The sequence below is a fragment of the Oryctolagus cuniculus genome, chromosome 4 (assembly GCF_964237555.1).
Source record: "Oryctolagus cuniculus chromosome 4, mOryCun1.1, whole genome shotgun sequence".
Lineage (NCBI taxonomy): Eukaryota > Metazoa > Chordata > Mammalia > Lagomorpha > Leporidae > Oryctolagus > Oryctolagus cuniculus.
The window spans coordinates 101435569-101455685 of NC_091435.1; the positions used below are offsets into that span (position 1 = coordinate 101435569).

Here is a 20117-nt window from a genome sequence, read left to right on the forward strand (position 1 = left end):
TTCCCTGATTCACAGATTTCATATGTATGAGGGAGGGACATGATGCTCAACCTCCAAGGGAAGAGCCAGAATATCTATTGAGTGCCTGCTGGTAGAATAAGCAGCAGAGAAATGGTGGTTAATATTTTGATGGCCATGTTACCTACTAATCCAATAGTTTCCTTTCTTCCTCTTTTATTTGAAAGTCTCAGAAAGAATAATTATAACAGTGATTGACAGTAATTATAATTTCACTTAACATTTATTATATGATGGTAAATTTAAGTATTTCATCTGGCATATTATAAATATTATCTCTGTTTCTAATGAAGAAATCAAAACTGGAAACTATGACTAAATATTCTAAATATAATTCACACCTACCCTCAATGCTCTATTCAAAAGAAATCTCATACTCTGATTTTGAAATTCAGTCTTTCCTTTCTCCTTTCTTGATTAAACTTGGCCCTTTTCACAATGAATGCCATAAAAATCCAATTCTGATACAGTAGTGGAAAAGATAACTTTAGGGGATGATTTAAGCTGAAAGTACATTTTGTTTATAGCATTCACTATCCCAGGGCAATCTGGATAGAATGAGGGCTGCCTCGGGCCAGTGGCTTCTCAGGTATTCATTAATCCTGAAGAAAGCTTCAAGTAGGGGTCATTACCGCTTAATTACAGTTTGTGATTACTGGCACATTCTTCAATGACCTTATTCTGTGTGTTGCCCTGTTTGTTCACTAGAGAATTCATGCAGCTGGAAATTTTGGCTGACTAGAAAGTTTAAATGAGTTTTTTGTTTTTTTGTTTTTGGCTTGAATTGAAGGCTGTTCTTGCTGAAATGTCAACACATTTTTCTCCCATCTGGATATGGTTAATCACGGTGCTTGCTTTTATATACTTTCCCCATAAGCTTTGCTTTTGAGTTGTGCCTAAATTTACCAAGATGCTATTTTAAAGCAGACCATGGAGCAGAAGTTTTGCTCAATCATGATTTACTCTTAATGGGGATAATGGGAAGTTTTCACATGAACACTTCAGCCTATTCAAACCTGCAGTCCAGGGGATGCCCAACTGTAGAAATTGCAAGAAATTTTAATTCCATTATTACCCTAAGGATAATATTGTTCTAAAATCATAGGGAAGAAGACCCAATTTAGTAACAGAGAGTACTTGGCTGGGATCTGGTAAATCCGACTGGACTCTGTGCTGAATCTCAACTGGTTCCTGGGCAGAATAGTTGTATTTATTTATTCACACATTATTCATACCAAAAATACTTGCTGAGTGTTTCCTCTGAGCTACACATTGAGGATGATATTGTGGCTACTGATGACTGTGGAGACTGGGACTTTGTCCTTCCTCACTATATTCATAGTACCTCTGTAGTGTGTGACAGCACATAAAACAAATAGCTGGGCTTAAACAGAATTGTGTTTATGGACGAAGAACTTTGAATATAATATAACTTTTAAATGTCCTGAAATGGTGTATTTCTTATGTATTTTAAAACTATATAAAAGTCTGAAGATTCTCCTTACCTCATGGGCTCTACATAGACAGGTGTCCAAACTTGTCAGATGAGTTGTAGTTCACCTACCCCTGAGTGATACACAAACAAAATAAACTGTAACATAATCAGTGTTGTCATCCTTTCTCTTTTTGTTGTCCTAGCATAGAAGTCATCATTTCTGTGGGAAATAATGACACATTCAAGCATTCCATATGCTTCCTTAAACCTCAGAAAGACAACTACCAACATTGATACCAAAGGGAAGAGTAGGTAAAAAAAATCAAAGGGAAGAGAATATGGTATGAGTATACCAGAGTATAAGATGGGGAATTATGAGAAACATGGAGTCCACAGAAGTAAGCAGGAAACATATAAATAGTCTTGTGTGCTGTATAAAGGATTTTGAATGGGCCGGCGTTGGGGCACAGTTCGTCATGTTTTGCTAAACCCTTCTCTAGAATCAGACAGTGTGATTCGAATATTATTCCATATCTTACTGTGGATTGTTTTGAGAACATTACTAAAATTCTGTACTATTATGTTCTAGTGAACTCTTCTTTTTTCCATTAAGGAGAAATCCTTATACATATAGTATATAATTATATAAGTATATAATTACCTTTTAAAAGTCAAGAGTTGGTTAAGATTTAATTTTAAAAATCTAACAGCCCCATAAGGATTATTTTCTCATAAACTCTTCTCCATGGGCCTCCACCAGGTGCTCACAGAGAAACTGGGTCTTGGGTAAGAGACTGGAGAGCCCCCTATATTGACCCATGGTGGGGCATCTGTGCAGGAGATATCTAGATGGCACTGGTTGACAATCAATGGCCAACTTCCCCATATCCTTTTCTCCCAGGACACAGATGACTTTAGTCACTGGGAGAGGACAGAAAACACTCTTAATATTATGGATGTTAATGGAGGAACAGGAAAACCTCTCATCAACACAAACTACAGATATGACACTATTTGTGGGGGGATAGAAATCTATCTCTAGCCTAAGACTAAGAGTTTGACTGATATGGGAAGAAGAGGAATGTTGAAAATTCTGAAATTATAGACTGACATATAAAAGATGCCCTAGTCTGAGATTGGAATAAGAGAACTAATAAGATTGTTCTCAGCCTTCAGAAGACTAGCTCAAAGTAACAAGCAGCAATAACCAACTGAACAGAGTACAGAGAGACCCTTTTTGGGATTTAGACACTCGGGAACTGCTAAAGGGGAAGGGTAGAATAGGGTCACTAGAAACCCTCCAGTAGTCCCTGCCCCATATTAAGCAGAACACTGAAGGTAATGGAAACTTATGGTACAATGAGTAAGAATGACAAAGAAAGCCAAACCCAATTCAATTGTTGTCTAGAATTGATCTGATTCTTCTTTCGCCAACAGCTAGGAAAAATTCATTTCTGGGAATAAATACAATTATTCTCAAACTCTACTGTTCTTTGACATGTGATGTTTACCATTCAATCAAAGATTACATAACACACGCACACAGTCATTGTAAGATGATAAGAGTTATCTACAGAACTAGTTACAGAGATGAACCAGTTGTTTAACAATTGGAAAACAGTTTAAAATTTCTATCATTGCTTTCTAAGAAATCTAGTGAACAAGGTGGACAACATTCATGAGTAAACAAGGATTTTTAGTAAAGAAACGAAATTTTCTTAAACTGCAAGAAAAAATATCAAAATTAAGAAAAATGGCTTATCAGAGGCACAGGTTTCCTTTTATGGCTTGATCAGCTGACTGCACAATATTGTGGAAAGAATGAGTGAGCTTGGATAGAGATTAATAGAAATTGTCCATAATAAAATGTAAAGTGAGGCCGGCGCCATGGCTCACTAGGCTAATCCTCCGCCTTGCGGCACCAGCACACTGGGTTCTAGTCCCGGTCAGGGCTCCGGATTCTGTCCCGGTTGCCCCTCTTCCAGGCCAGCTCTCTGCTGTGGCCAGGGAGTACAGTGGAGGATGGCCCAAGTACTTGGACCCTGCACCCCATGGGAGACCAGGATAAGTACCTGGCTCCTGCCATCGGATCAGCGCGGTGCGCCGGCCGCAGTGCGCCAGCCGTGGCGGCCATTGGAGGGTGAACCAACGGCAAAGAAAGACCTTTCTCTCTGTCTCTCTCTGTCCACTCTGCCTGTCAAAAAAATATAAAAAAAAGTAAAATAAAATGTAAAGTGAAAAAAAGAGCCAGAAAATATCCATGTAACACCCAAGAGTTATGAGTCAAAGAGTTATGATCTAAAATATTAACTAATTAATTAGAATTTCAAAAGAGAAAAGATATAGGATGAGGCAGAATAACTAATTGTATAAATAATAGCTGAGAACTTTTTTCCAACTTTTATTTAATAAACATAAATTTTGAAAGTATAACTTTTGGATTATAGCAGCTTTTCCTCCCATAACCTCCCTCCCACCCACATCCATCCCATCTCCCACTCCCTCTCCCATCCCATTCTTCATCAGATTCATTTTCAATTATTTTTATATACATAAGATCAACATAGTATATACTAAGTAAAGATTTCAACAGACTGCACCCACACAGACTAAGTACAGAGTACTATTTGAGTATTAGTTTTACCATTAATTCGCATAGTACAGCACATTAAGGACAGAGGTCCTATATGAGGAGTAGGTGCACATTGACTCCCGTTGTTGATTTAACAATTGACACTCTTATTTATGACGTCATTAATCACCCAAGGTTCTTGTCATGAGCTGCCAAGGCTATGGAAGCCTCTTGGATTCACCAACTCTGATCTTATTTAGACAAGGCCATATTCAAAGTGGAAGTTCTCTCCTCCTTTCAGAGAAAGATATTGCCTTCTTTGATGGTCTGAAGAACTTTTCAAGATGAATGAGTAACAAGTATATGTTTTTTTAAGGATTTATTTATTTATTTGGGAGGCAGAGTTACAGAGAGAGGGAGAGATAGAGAGAAGTCTTTCATCCACTAGTTCACTACCCAAATGGCTACCCAGGCCAGAGCTAGGCTGTTCCAATGCCAGGAGCTTCTTCATGGTCTCTCATGTGGGTGCAGAGACTCAAACCCTTGGGCCATCTTCCACTGTTTTCTCAGGCCCCCAGCAGAAAGCTGAATTGGAAGAGCAGCACCTGGTATACCAACCGGCATTATGGGATGTTGCCATTGCAGGAAGAGGCTTAACCTACTACACTACAGCACTGGCCCCAATCTATGGTGTTTAACATACATTTATTCAATAGTAAATGACAAGCAATTTGTCTATAAAGTTCACAGCATCCACTCATAATATAATGTAAACATACCTGTATGTATAGTAGAAAACTTCTAAAAATCAGACAATGAGTGATATTTGAAAGCAGCTGAAGAAACATCAAACAATGCAAAGAGAGGGATAAAGACTTGATTTACAACTGACTTCTCATCAGAAACTGCATGATGGAAGATAATGGAGTGACATTTTTAATGGTTCTAAAGTAAAAAAAAAAATCAACTAAGATTTTTGTCAGTCAGTGACAATGCACTTCAAAATTGAAGACAAAATAAATATTTTAACATGCAAATACATTGAGATAATTTTGTGCTAGCAGAAGAACTACACTACAAGGCATTGTGAAGCAGGCTGCCAAACTGAAGTAGTATGAATGGAAATCTGGATTAAACAAAAGAAAAAGGTATAAAAATGGTAGAAATGAGAGTAGATATAATATGTTTTTGTTCTTTTCAATGACTTTAAAAGTTAATTGACTAAAGTAAATAATAATATTGGATTCTGGAAGTTGTAAAATGGGAACTGTAAAATATTTGACATTAACAATGCAAGTGATGGGCAGGAGAAAATGGAAATATACTGTTGTAGGATTTTTACACCATATGAGAGAGGTTATGGTATCATTTGAAAGTAGATTTATTAAATTAAAGATTCATGCTGTAAACATTTGAGCAGCCACTGAAAAAATGAGAAATGTAACTAAAAATTAATAGTGAAGGCAAAGTAGAACTATAAAGACTGCTCAATTAAAAATGACATGGTAGTAACAAATTTTAAATAATATGTGGTATCAGTTAAAAACAGTGAGCAAGATGATAAATTTAAAACAAAGCATTTAAATGTTTACTTTAAACAATATGAAATGCAAATAAAAGACAAAGATTTTCATATTGGTGAAAAAATTAATTTCGAACTCTGTGCTAGTCATAAAGTAATCTCTTTTACATACAAAGCAATAGGGTCTTAGTCTGTTCAGGTTGCTGTGACAAGGTACCACAGACTAAGGGACTTATGAACAATAAAAATGCTATTTCTCAAAGTATGGAAAGTGGGAAGTAGAAGATTAAGGCATCAGCAGATACGGTGTCTAGTGAGGACCCCTCCCTAATTATAGGTGAGACAACTGGAGCTGGCTAGCTCCTTGGGATCTTTTATTAAGGCATGGATTACAATTATATAGGTCATACCCTCATGACCTAATTACCTTCCCACTAACTAATAACATTACTTTGATGGTTAAGATTTAAATGTATGAATTTTTCAGGGATAAGCATTCAGTCCATTGAAACACAAATCATTGAGTATGTGGATCTTCACAATCACTAATTACAAAGAAACTCAAGTGACTCTGTTATTGCAAGATGTAGTAGACTGAAATACAGGAATATTAACAAAAAGATAAAGAGTGACATTACACACTAATAAAAAAATAAATTCATCAAAAACATAAAACAGCCCTAAACACTAATGAACTCTAGTAAGCAGTTTCAAATACATATTTCAATTCTGATAAATTTTCTTTTTCACATTTTATTTATTAATATAAAGAAGACAGATTTCATGTATTTCATAGATATGACTCTAAGAATATAATGATATTTTCTTCCCCAGCCCTCCCTGTTCCTTCATTTCTTTCTTTTTCTTTTTTTTTAACTTTTTATAATAGCACACATTAAATTTAGGGTCAAATCTACAAAGATAGTTGAAAATGTCAACTGTTGTCAATCAGTAATTAAAAAAAAGTAGAAAGAAATCAGTAATGCTATATAATAGCTGAACAAAACTTGAATTAATTGCTATTTATAGAAAATATACTAATCCGTGGCTAAATACACATTTTCTGCAAGTTCATATTAAAATCTACCAAAATATTTGTTTGATATTCTTGGCAATCAAACAAAGTACACAACAAATATAAATAATATACTTAATCCAGAGGTAAATAACAGAAATATGTATGGAAAATCCTCATCTATATGGCAGTTAAACCACATATTTCTAAGAAACTTTCACACCAAATAAGAATTCACAAGCATCATTAGAAAAGGCCTTTATTTTAATAAAAAGTTGAATACTCTAAACTTTATGGAATGCAATTACAGCAGTGCTTCAGGGAAATTTATAGCATAAGCTACCTATATTACAAAAGAAGAAAGGTTTGAACTCAATTATCTAATGTTTCACCTCAAAATAATAGCAAAATGAAAGTAAAGTAAATATAAGCCAAGCAAAATAAAGGCTGTAATAAAGTTAAAACTGGAATAAAAGTTTTTTCAACAGAGAAAATCAATAAAGCCAAATGATAAACTTTTAGAAACAGATGACAAATATCAGGAGCAAAAGTACATATCATGCAGTCTGATTTTATCAACAAAAATACTAAGAGCAGATTTATTTCAATAAATTTGATGTCATGGATTCAATAGAAAAAATAACAAAGTCACCACTTATTACAGCTCATTCAAGAGAAATTAGATGACTTAAATAGTCCTTTATATACTAAGTATAACCTTTGGTCAAAGAAAGCTCAGACAAGGATGACTTTACTGATTATTTCTACCAAAATTTATATGCCACAAAATGTTCACCAGATACTAGAAAAATCAGGAATTCTTGTAATTCATTATATGAGGCAGCTATTATCCAAATCTAAAAATAAAGAAAGAGATTACAGAACAGAAAACTACAGTTCAATATTTCTGATGGATATAATGGAAAAATCATTAAAAATAAACATGATAAAATGGAATTCAGTGACAAATATAATGTATATGACCAAATGGGGCTCATCTGAGGAATGCAAAGTTGCTTCAAAGTTACAAAATCAATCAAAAGAATTCATTCAAACAGATATTCAAAATCCTAGCATATTAGACTTAAAATTAATAAAGTTATTATAAAATTTAGACAGAAGCACAAAACAAAACCTCTCCTTTACACCCTATACAAAAATCAACTCATAATGGATCAGGGATTTAAATTTAAGACCCCAAATCATCAAATTACTACAGGAAAATAGGAGGGCATAGACAAAGAGTTGTTGGATAAGACCCTAGAGGCACAGGCAATAAAGGCAAAAATAGACGTATTACCTCAAGCTAAGAAGCTTCAGCACAGCAAAGGAATCACTCAACGAAGTCAAGAGGCAACTGATAGAAAAGGAGAAAATGTTTTCAAACTACAGATTTGATAAAGGATTAAGATCCAGAATTTATAAGGAGCTGAAGCAACTCAACAACAACACAACAAACAATCCAGTTAAGAAAAGGGCTGAGGATATGCACAAGCATTTTTTTCAAAGGATGAAATACAAATGGCCAACAGACACATGAAAAGCTGTTCAGGATCACTATTCATCAGAAAATTGCAAATAAAAACCTACAATGAAATGTCATCTCACCCCAGTTAGAATGCCTATTATAGAAAAATCAAAATTTATGAAAAACAAATTTTGGTGAGGATGTTGAGGAAAAGGTATCCTAAAACAAGTTTGGTGAAAATGTAAACTAGTACAACAATTGTGGAAGGGACTCTGGAGATTCCTTAGAAATCCGAAAATAGATGTATGATATTACCCAGCCATTCCACTGTTGGGAATTTACTTAAAGAAAGTGAAATTAGCATATGAAAGAGTTCTTTGTACCCCCATGTTTAAAACAGCTCCACTCACAATAGCTAATATATGGAATCAACGTAGATGTTCATCAAATGATGACTGGATGAAGAAATTGTGATACATAAACACAGCGGATTACTATTTGGCTGTAAAAAGAATGAAATCCTGTTTTTTTCACAACAAAATGAATGCAACTGGAGATCATTGTGCTTAGTGAAATAAACAAGCCTCAAAAAGATGAATATCATATATTTTCTCTGATTTGTGATTACTAATATACGGAATACAAAAATATGTAATGTATATTTATGAAATTGACATTTTGAGACTTGATTATTGGATATAGTTGCTGTTTATACTCTTGAGGAACCGTGGTTTTTCTATTTACTGAATATTGAATTTTTTGTTGGGTGGAAGGTTAAGTTTGTGATTATAAAGTAAACTGAAACTACACCATTGTAAAAATTAAAAGAAAAATAACAAAGAAAGATGGAGGGAGATGAGGAGTGAATGACAGAGGCAGAGGGAGAGTAAGTAGTATGGGAAGTATTATTAAGCTCTTAAAACTATATATTTGAATTAAATGAAATTTGTTATCTTTATGTAATTAAAAAAGAACGAAAAAATTTTATTTAAAAATGGGAAAGGTTAATAATAATGAAAGCTTAAAGCCAATTCTTGAAGAAGAAAAATGGAGGACTAACAATGACAGATGGTAAAATTATAGTAAATAAGACAATCTAGTATTGGCACGTGGACAGACAAACCAATGGAGCTAAACAGAAGTTACTAGAACATGCCAACACATGTAGTCATTTGATTTATGACACTTTTTACAGTGTAGTGCTATGGGAGAAAGGCTAGTATTTTCAACAAATAGTTGGTTGATTGGATATTCATATAAAATCAATCTTTATTAGTGTTACATAGTATAAACAAAAAAACTCAGCATATTGAAACATGAAAGTATAAAAAATACTGAAGAAAATAGGAAAATATATTAGTGTTCAAAAAAAATGCAGTTACAAAAAGCGCTAACCATGAAGAAAAAAACAAAATGAATTAGTAGGTTAGGAGTTTCTCTTCGTGAAAATTCTCAATTAACAGAATGAAAATAAAACTATTAGAGCAGGGTAATACATTTAGAATACATGTATCTGGAAAAATATTTTTATTCAGAATATATTGAGGACTTCTGCCAACTTATTAAAAAAGCAGCAGACAATATAACAGGAAAATGGCTTAAATGGACACCTCATAGGGTAGGGTACAAAGTGGGCAATAAAATATATGAAGAGGTCCTCAACTTTATTATAGTTAGCAACATGAAAATTAAAGACTGCAATGTGATATTCACTACCCTCTGGAGAAAATATAAAAAATAGAAAATACTGATGGCAGACAAGGATGTGAAGCAACTGAAAGTCTCTTTTGTACATGAAGTATAAATTATAGACACTTTGAAAAAAAATTTGACAGTATAACAAAACTGATTAAATATCATTTCAATTGAATGCCTATTATATTCCTATCAGGCATGTATGCATTGATTTATCAAAAGATGTATAAAAATGATTCATAGAAACCTTCTATATTATATTTATCTATAGTAGAGTTTATAAATAAGTGGACAAATGAGTATTCTTCTACATCAGTACACTCATACCATGGAATAACATGGAATAGTAAGAATGAAAGACTTTTAAGTGTATGCACTTACGATTCTTTTTTTTTTTTTTTTTTTTTTTTGACAGGCAGAGTGGACAGTGAGAGAGAGAGACAGAGAGAAAGGTCTTCCTTTGCTGTTGGTTCACCCTCCAATGGCCGCCACGGCCGGCGCGCTGCAGCCGGCACACTGCGCTGATCCGATGGCAGGAGCCAGGAGCCAGGTGCTTTTCCTGGTTTCCCATGGGGTGCAGGGCCCAAGCACCTGGGCCATCCTCCACTGCACTCCCTGGCCACAGCAGAGGGCTGGCCTGGAAGAGGGGCAACTGGGACAGAATCCGGCGCCCCGACCGGGACTAGAACCCGGTGTGCCGGTGCCGCTAGGCGGAGGATTAGCCTAGTGAGACGCAGCGCCGGCCACTTACGATTCTTACAAGTGTAATGCTGAGCATAATGAACCAGAGATGAAAGAGACATAGTTTTAGTTCCATTGGCACAATTTTTAAAAAAGATTCATTTATTTATTTGAAAGTCAGAGTCACACACACACACACAGAGAGAGAGAGAGAGAGAGAGAGAGAGGTCTTCCATCTGCTGTTTCACTCCCCAATTTACTGCAATGGCCAGAACAGTACCAATCCGAAGCCGGGAGCCAGGAGGTTATTTCAGGTCTCCCACGAGGGTTCAGGGGCCCAAGGACTTGGGCCATCCTCTACTGCTTTCTGAGGCCATAGCAGAGAGCTGGATTAGAAGTGGAGCACAAATTTAAAACAGACAAAATTGACAGTGCTAAGATTCTAGATGTTTTGGAAGTTACTTTTGAGGAAAGATGGTAGGTGAAGTCACAGATGTACTTCTGTGGAGAGTTGATAAATTTTTATCTCTTCATCTCCATGATGGTTACATGAGTGTGTTTACTTTGTGAAGATACATCGAGCTGTACACTTGGAATTTTACACTTGCTGTATTTATGTTTTACTCCAGTGTTTTAAAAAATGTACAATTTGGGACATGCTCAAGCTGACTTGTCCCAAATGGTGGAGTTAGAAATGTGCCAGGGGATTACAATACAATCCCATCAAGGTGGCATGTACCAATGCTATCTCACTAGTCCAAGTGATCAATTTCAGTTCACAATTCATCATAAGGAAAGGACTAAGAGTCAAAGGGAGCACATAAACAAGTCTAGTACCTGCTAACACTAACCGATAGAATAAATAAAGGGGAGAGTGATCCAACATAGGAAGTGGGATACACAGCAAACTCATAGAATGGCAGATGTCCTAAACAGCACTCTGGCCTCAGAATCAGCCCTTAAAGCATTTGGTTCTTACTGAAGAGCCCATGAGAGTATTTCAGGCATGGAAAGCCAAGACACTGTGGCAAAAAAAGACCTAAATGAACGTTCTCTGTGAGTTAGATCCCAGTGGAAAGAACAGGCCATCAAAGAAGGAGGTACCTTTCTCTGAAGGGAGAACTTCCACTCTGACTATGACCTTGTCTATATATGATCAGAGTTGGTGAACTCAAAAGGCTTCCATAGCCTTAGCAACTCATGACAAGAGCCTAGGGTGATTACTGATGCCATAAACAAGAGTGTCAATTTGTTAAGTCAACAACAGGAGTCACTGTGCACTGTCCTTAATGTGTAGTTCAATGTGAATTAATGCTATAACTAGTACTCAGATAGTATTTTTCACTTTGTGTTTCTATGTGGGTGCAAACTGTTTAAATCTTTACTTAATGTATACTAAATTGATCTTCTGTATATAGAAATAATTGAAAATGAATCTTGAAGCGAATGGAATGGGAGAGGGATCGGGAGATGGGAGGGTTGCGGGTAGAAGGGTAGTTATGGGGGTGGGAAGCCATTTTAATCCATAAGCTGTACTTTGGAAATTTATATTTATTAAATAAAAGTTAAAAAAAGCAAGCACCATATATCAATTGAAATTGTAAATCATAAGTGATATTCAGAAAAACAGATTGAAAGAAAAATATACTGAGAGAAGAAAAAACCTTTCAAATAAGTAGAAAGAAAACTGCTGCCACCAACCAATTTGGGTATGGGTGACTAGTTTAACCCTTTGGCCTGAAATAGCTTAAACCCAAATGAAATATATTAAACATAATTTTTTAGACATTAGACACCAGGCAGTACAGGACAGTTAAACCTGAGAGAGGAAAAGCAAGCCAGGTGAGCACTACAATGGCTTCAGGTAGCTGCTTAGATTTTCCAGGCTGCAGCATGGGAGGAGAACTCCAGGAACTGAGGAGACAGATTTGGGTGTCCCAGGATATTAAGATCTGGAAAATGTAAAGAACATCCAAATTAAGTTTCCAATGATAAACACTACAATGTCTGATGTTAAAAAATACATTCCATGAGACTGGCCCCAGATTAAATACACCAGAAGAAAGATAGCTAATTTAAAAATGTATCTATAGAAAGTGTAATAAATTCAACAAGCATTTGAAAAGACTGAAAAAATGTGAACTATGCATCAGTGCACTCTTAGATAACTTCGGTTATCTGAGTGTACATCTATTTGGAGTTCCCATAAGAGAAGAAATAGTGCACAAAATACTGACAACATGAGCTGTGCTATAGACTGATTGAATCTGTGAGTTGCATTCAGGTATTAAGAAGTAGATTGCAATGTGAATGCACGTTGAGCACAGTTCAAACCAAAGATGTATCCATCAGGACATACATCATTGGCCAGAGTGGTAGTGAAATCTAAATAGAGGGATTTTTGGAGGAGGAATGATCTGTGACATGAAGGGAGAAGCCAAAGCTATAGGAATCTATGTAAGGTCAGTGCCTATGTGAAATGGAAAGGAAACAGCAGGGCTTTGATCTGATGGTGTCTGAAAAGGTGATTGTTTCAGAGAAGCCTTCATAGGATCATAGTGGAGACTGCCCTCTCCCCTATTTTCATTGTTGGGAAAAGTGTTTGCAAAAGGTATCTTGGTGTTTGGGTTTTCCTGCTTTCTGCTGTTTTGGGTTTATGGTTTATAGCACTCCCTCTGCCTTGCTGTTTTCAAATAACATGCTATATTATGCGAACAGGAAATATGACGTTCAAAGGATAACTGGAGAGATTTCAATTAGCTAAAATTGAATTAGCTGAAAACTCCCAAAATTCAAGATTTTACAGAATTAATTTTAACCCATTCCTTTAAAAGTATTAATTTAAAACTCTACTTACTATTTTCTAGTCTTGTCTCCCCAAAACAAATTGTAAATACCTCTTAAACACCATGAAATTGAGGGAATGTCTTCCACTGTTTTCTCCACTTGACTAGCAAGCAGGTATTTAATATTTGTTTAGTTAGTTTGAGAGACAAAAATGTAGAAACCTAGAGTATGACTAACATATGAACTGAATGTATACTGAGATTTTGATACATCTGTCAATCTTAGTTTTCTTTGATTGCTGTGACAACTCTCTTCTCTATATGCATATCATTTGATATAAACTTATAATTGAAATATATCTACAAAAAGTGTGGGAATAAAGTGGCTAGCAGAGAAAATTTTCACAAAGTGAACAGATTCATGTGACCAGCACCCAGATTTAAAATAGGACATCACTTGCATCCCCAAAGAACTCATTCATCTTCTTGCATTTGCTAGGCTTCTATGAATAATTGCTGTCTTGAATTTTGTTCCTGTAGACTAATTTGGCCTGTTTTTATAATTTTTATTAATAATTGCAAAATATGTACACTTTTGAGTCTAGTTTCTTTTTTTCTACATTATAGTTGTAACATATCCTTGTTGTTTTATACAGTTATAGTTCATTCTCATGGCTGGATAGTAGTCACTGTGTAAATATACCACTACTTATTCATACAGTCTACTGATGTGTATTTGGGTAGCTTTCTATGTGGGGATATTATAAATAGTACTGTTAAGGGCATTCCTGTGCACATATTTTGGTTCATATACATGCATTTTTGAATAGACTAGACCTAAGGAGTGAGTAGCTTGATCAATGATATGCATAAGCTTGCCTTTAGTAATTATGCCAAGTGCTTTTAACTCACAGTCCTGCCTCAATGTATGAGAGTTACGGTTGCTCTAAATCTTTACTAACACTTGGAATTATTACATTTTTAATCTTAGCTTTTTAGGTATATACTAGTGTTGCTTTTTATTTAAATTCTCATTTTCCTAGTACCAAATATTATATAAAAGTAATAGAATCTACTGTTTCGTGGCATAGTGTAGCAACTGTAATTCACAACTATGTATCATATACTGACAAAGAGGTAGAGCTTGTTAGCCCCTAAACTCCTTACATAGCGGGGAGGATGAAGATTAAGATGAAGATGCTCATTAACTAATTTAATCAGTTTATGTGGTATGCATGTGTTGAAAAATTACACCATGTTATATAAAGATGCATAAGTATTACAGATTAATCGAATTTTTAAAAATTCTAATTTTCATTGTGATTAATTAAGTTGAGCACCGTCCCTATGATTACTTACCAAATGGGTATTTTATTTATGAAGTGCTTGTTCATATATTTGCCTATTAAAAAGCTGGCTTTTTTTGCAGTTGGAATGTATCATGTGTTTTTGTTGATTTGTAGAGGTTTTTTGAATATTGTATATAAAAATCTTGGTTGGGTATTTGTGTTGCAAACATTTGTGGGTTGCCTTTATGTTTGTTAAATTATATATTTTTATGGTAGAGTGTCAAAAATTTCTTGGAAGCTTTCTATTTAGGTTTTAGTTTCTTGCCTATTTCCCCAGAATTTGATAATTGTGCTAAGAAAGCTAGCAATATGCCTTATTGTCTTCATATCCTCAGAATAAACTTAATTTTTCCTCTATGATTTTCCATGGTATATCTATCTGAGTACAATTGGCCCCCAAGTTCCACTAGGTTCTACGTTTGCAGATTCAACTAATTGTGGAACAAAGTTATTCTTTAAAAAATTGTATTTACCCAGAACATGTATAGGTACTTTTTCCTTTTCCCTCTTCCTTAAAATGTACAGTGTAACAATTATTTACTTGAGTTTTACATTGTATTAGGGTCTACAAATAATCTAGAGATAAAATATAAGGATTCTTCAGAAAACTTAAAAATAAATATCATGAAAAAACTATGCAAGGATTTCAAACTTTTTGCATGAAAATAAAGTTGTTTTAACTCTATCTCTCATGATTTTTTTTGAATTACCTCCTATTCAGAAGGATGTATGTAGGTTACATGCAAATACTGCATCATTTTATATAAGGGAACTTCAGCACTTGTGGATTTTGATATCTGTAGGGGCTCCTGGAGCCAACGCTCAAAAGATGCTAAGGACTGTACAAAACTCAAATTATCTTTAATAGTTGGGATTCCCCAGAGAAACAACACTCATATTCTAAGTAAATGAATTAACACACAAAGGAAGAAAGACATGAAAGCCAGTGCTATAATTCTTTGTGAATCTGAAGGCTGAAGAATTAGTGGAGCTGATGGTGTGACTTCCAGTCTAAGTTTAAAGGCCTGAGAAGGATGTGGGGAGGTCTCTGAGTCTGAAGGTCTGAGAACCATCAGCTCCAAATCTGAAGGCAGGAGAATATGGACATCACACCTTAAGTATCACTATGTTCCGAAATAAATTTGTATATCTCAAATACATGAAACTTGTATAACTTAAATTAAATTTAAAAAAAAGAGAAAGAAGAATTGCCCTTCCACCTTTTTTGCATTTGAGTCCTCAATGGATAGGGCGGCAACTATCAGCATTGGCGAAGATGGGTCTTTTCTTGATCTACTGATTCAAATGTGAATCTCCTGCAGAAATAGCCTCCCAGACAGACATGCAAATAAAATTTGAACAGCTTTCTTGGCATCCCTCAGCTCAGTCAAGTTGGTACAAAAATTAACTATAATGTTTATCTTTATGTCATGCACAGGGTTGGCAAATGACCTTGTGTGAAAGTGACTGAAAAATTCTGTTTGCTTGTGTTGTGTTTTTCCTCTTCTGAAGTTGTGACCCTTGAAATTCTTTTTTCTATTGCAGCAGTCTTCTGACTTCATGCAGGTGATTATCATAACTTATCAGGTTTCCTATTTTTTCCAAGTGGCAGTCATCATTCTGTCAAAATCTGCCCTTCCATCTTTAAGCAAAAATATTTTATTGCATATTTTGGGTTAATAGGGACTGCATGAACTATCAGTTATCAATCTACCAAGAATACTATTTAAGAAATATTTTCAAAAAAGGAACTTGCAAACATTACTAACTTTAATACACACATAATTTTAGGTCATTGGGCATCAGCAAGTCTGAAGAGGAGGATCTCTTGAAAATTAATGAGACCTCCGTCTTATTTGCTTTTGGGAATTGAACACTGATTAGCAGTCCTAGAAAACTAGAATGGAGTTGATTGTTCTCATAAAATGGGAGAAGTGAAATAGAAATAGATTTCAGAGTTTTAAATGCATTAGTAATGGTTTTCTTGTGCCTGACTGACTCTGTTGCCAATCCAAGAGCTAAATCATAGGTTTGGTCTTTCTCAGAAAACCGTGAAAAGAAACTGAAAAATTACTTGGCAAATCATGCAAAAAATGTGATTTGTTTTGAAATGAATTCCTGATCGAGATTACTAGCCTAATTACTGTTTTTGTGCCAGGGGTGGAACTTGAACATATAAGAGGTCTTCAAAACATTCACAGAAAATGTGTATTATGAAAAACTATGCATGTGTTTCAAATTATTCTGTGCCAAAATGTTTGTCTCCTAAAATATTTGCACATTTATTTATTATTTGAATGATAAAGAAAGAAAGAGAAAGATCTTCCATCACTCTGCAATCACCAGCAACAGCTGCAGTTGAAGCTAGAAGCTGAGAACAGAATCTGGGTGTCCCCTGTGGATGGTACAAAACGTGGGCTATCACCTGCCACCTAGGCAGAATGAAGCCCGGAAATACGTTCGCAATTCGTGGATGATTGATATCCAGACCAAGATGGCTGGGCGGGCCTTGGAGCTCCTTTATCTGCCTGAGGGTCAGCCCTGTTTTCTGTTGGACATTGGCTGCGGTTCTGGGCTGAGTGGCGATTACCTCTCAAATGAGGGGCACTACTGGGAGGGCATCGACATCACCCCTGCCATGCTTGATGCTGCCTTGGACCGAGAAACGCAGGGAGACCTGTTTCTGGGGGACATGGGCCAGGGCATCCCCTTCAAGTCAGGCTCCTTTGATGGCTGCATCAGCATCTCTGCCGTCCAGTGGCTGTGCAATTCTAACAAGTCCGACGTCCCGGCCAAGCGCCTCTTGTGCTTCTTTTCTTCTCTCTACTCCGTGCTTGTGCGTGGAGCCCGGGCTGCCCTGCAGCTGTACCCTGAGAACTCAGAGCAGCTGGAGCTGATCACGACACAGGCCACGAGGGCCGGCTTCACTGGCGGTGTGGTGGTGGACTACCCCAACAGTACCAAAACCAAGAAGTTCTACCTCTGTGTGTTTTCTGGGCCCGTGACGGTTCTGCCAAAGGGCCTGAGTGAAAATCCCGATGAAGACGAAGCCAGTGAATCCCAGTTCACCAACGCGAGGGTCCCCTTCAGGCTTGAGAGGCGGTCACTGGTGAGGAAGAGCCGAGCGTGGGCGCAGGCGGCAGGGCAAGGAGGTCAGACCTGACACACGGTACACCGGCCGCAAGCGCAAGCCCCGCTTCTGAGCAGCCGCCGCCAGCAGAGGCATGGCTCTGGGGGGCCTCAGCCCCGGGCTGGACCACGTGGCCCAGGCAGGTTCCCTGTATCGAAGTGCGGACTTCACTAGTTGACAAAGCAGTTATTTTAGAAAACTTCAAAAGTTGTATTTTTCTTTACCAAAAAAAGTTCCGAGCATATTTTGTTCTAAAAGCAATAAAAAAATCACTTCCTGAGGAAAAAAAATAATGCCCTGGACATTAGCTAGACCCTGGAATTGGAAGCAAAACTGGGACCTAAACCTAGACACTCCAATACAGGATGCAGGTGTCCAAGGAAACATCTTAACCTTTGTGCCAAATAACTGCTCCTAAACTTATCTTTAATTGATTTTTCCACACACTTTTTGAAGTACTGTCATATGATGTCATAGCTTATTGCTGGCGAAAGCAGAAATACTAACATAATTTGGCAAATTCCATGGCTGTTAACATGCCAGGTATTTATCTCCATTGTTTCCCTTACTGGTATTTAACTGAGGCCAACTTCTTAATTGGGCTTAAGCAGTGCTTGCATATAAAACAACTATTTTTTGTCTAAATAGCTGCTTCATAACGAAGCAAAAATATTAATAATTAGACTATCCCAGGGGACACTTTTGGATTTTGATTTTATAGCTTGGAGACTTTCTGAAAATGATTTGTAATAATGTTTGTTTGTTTTAAATAGAAAATCTACATTCAAGCAACATTCACTAAGGGCTGGCAGAAATAATATGACATTTGCATAAAATAGTTAAATATATTAAATCACAAATGTTCTGGTTCCAATTTTTAAAATAGCACTTACTTTTTCAAAAGATAAAGACAAGAGCTTTCTATACAAAACTAAAAATCCTTGTAATTTTATCCAGAAAAGTAATAAAAATTTGTGTAAAATCTTATCTTTTTACATTATATATATATATATATATATACACACACACACACACGAAAGCATACTTCAAAAACATGATGGAAAAATGGGCTTAAAATATAATTTTAGGGGCTGGTATTGTAACACAGCAGGTTTAACCATTGCTTGTGATGTTTGCATCCTTTCAGAGTGCTTGTTCAATCCAAGCTGCTCTACTTGTAATCCAGTTTCCTGCTAATGCTCTTAGGAAGGAAGTGGAGGAAGACCAAGTGCTTAGGTCTCTGTCTCCTCAGTTGGAGAGCAGGATAGGGTTTCTGACTCCTGGATTCAGCCTGGCCCAGTCCTGGTTGTTGCAGCCATTTGGAGAAAGGACCAGCAGATGGATGATCTGTTTCCTATGTCTCTTGTCTTTCCCTCTGTCTGTTGCTTTGCCTCTCAAATCAATAAATATTTGAAACGGAATATAAGTGTAGAGTCAAGTAGTAAGAACTGCTGTTTGGGATACCCGTATTCACATTGGAGTGCTGGTTTGAGTCCTGGCTTCACCACTTAATATCCAGCTCCTGCTAATACATCCAGGGAGGCAAAAAATGATAGCTCAAGAGCTTGGGCCATTGCTACTTATGTGGAGACTCTGATGGAGTTCTGGGCTCCTTGCTTCCGTTTGGCCCCATCCAGGTTGTTGCAGGAATTTTGGGGAGGAGACCAATAGGTGGAAGATCTTTCTCTCTCTCTCTCTCTCTCTACCTTTCAAGAAGATGAAAATAAATAACTTCTTTTAACAATATGTATTTTCATAAAAAAATTTTGAAAATCTATGCATCTAGGAACCTATAAAAAGATCATGGAAATGTATATTATTGAAAAACTATGAATATTTATACACATGTGGGTGTTTAAACTGAATTTATAATGTATATGGTCTTTTATAATCTGATTTTTTTCATTTAACTTTGTTATGAGAAACTTGTGACTATATTTTTCCTATAAAATTTGATTTGGGAAGATGCATAAATATGTGTATACTACCATAGTGCTGATAGGTATGTAATTTGAATCATTTCACTACTTTTTGTGGACATCCTTGTATATACATATTTTGTGTACATCTGATCATTTTATTAGAATAATGTCATAGAAGATTGAGACAACAAATTCGCTATATGAAGGTTCTTGAAGCATAATGTCAATTACCCTTCAAAGTGGTGGTAAATATATGAAAGCATCTAGTTCACTAAACATTTCCCAGTACTGAGAATTGTGCATTCAACTACATTTTCCTAATGTATCAATGAAAAATTATACACATTTATATAATATATAATATAATATAATATGTGTATATTTTACACTACTTACCATTTTTTTCACTATGGGCAAGTTTAATACCTTTTTGAAATGGTCATTTTTATGTGTTTCTCTTTAGCACACTGCTACTCCTGCAGTTTGTTTATAGTTACATTGATGATTTATATCTATTTTTTACT

The 20117-nt window shown here is 35.9% G+C and overlaps 1 long non-coding RNA gene and 1 pseudogene across 6 annotated transcripts in view; one reads left to right on the plus strand and one right to left on the minus strand.

Moving 5' to 3' along the window:
* The window catches only part of LOC103350453 (uncharacterized), a 121333-nt gene extending 117155 nt beyond the window's left edge, over nt 1-4178 (minus strand). For all 6 annotated transcript variants that reach the window (XR_011388047.1, XR_011388045.1, XR_011388048.1 and 3 more), the window contains exons 1-2: nt 4098-4178; nt 1524-1584 (exon numbers count right to left, since the gene is read on the minus strand). This is a non-coding gene — a long non-coding RNA (uncharacterized lncRNA). The remainder of the gene's footprint in view (nt 1-1523; nt 1585-4097) is intronic.
* Nucleotides 4179-16444: 12266 nt separating this feature from the next.
* LOC100344672 (18S rRNA (guanine-N(7))-methyltransferase pseudogene) lies at nt 16445-17874 on the plus strand (annotated as a pseudogene).
* The last annotated feature ends 2243 nt before the right edge of the window (nt 17875-20117 follow it).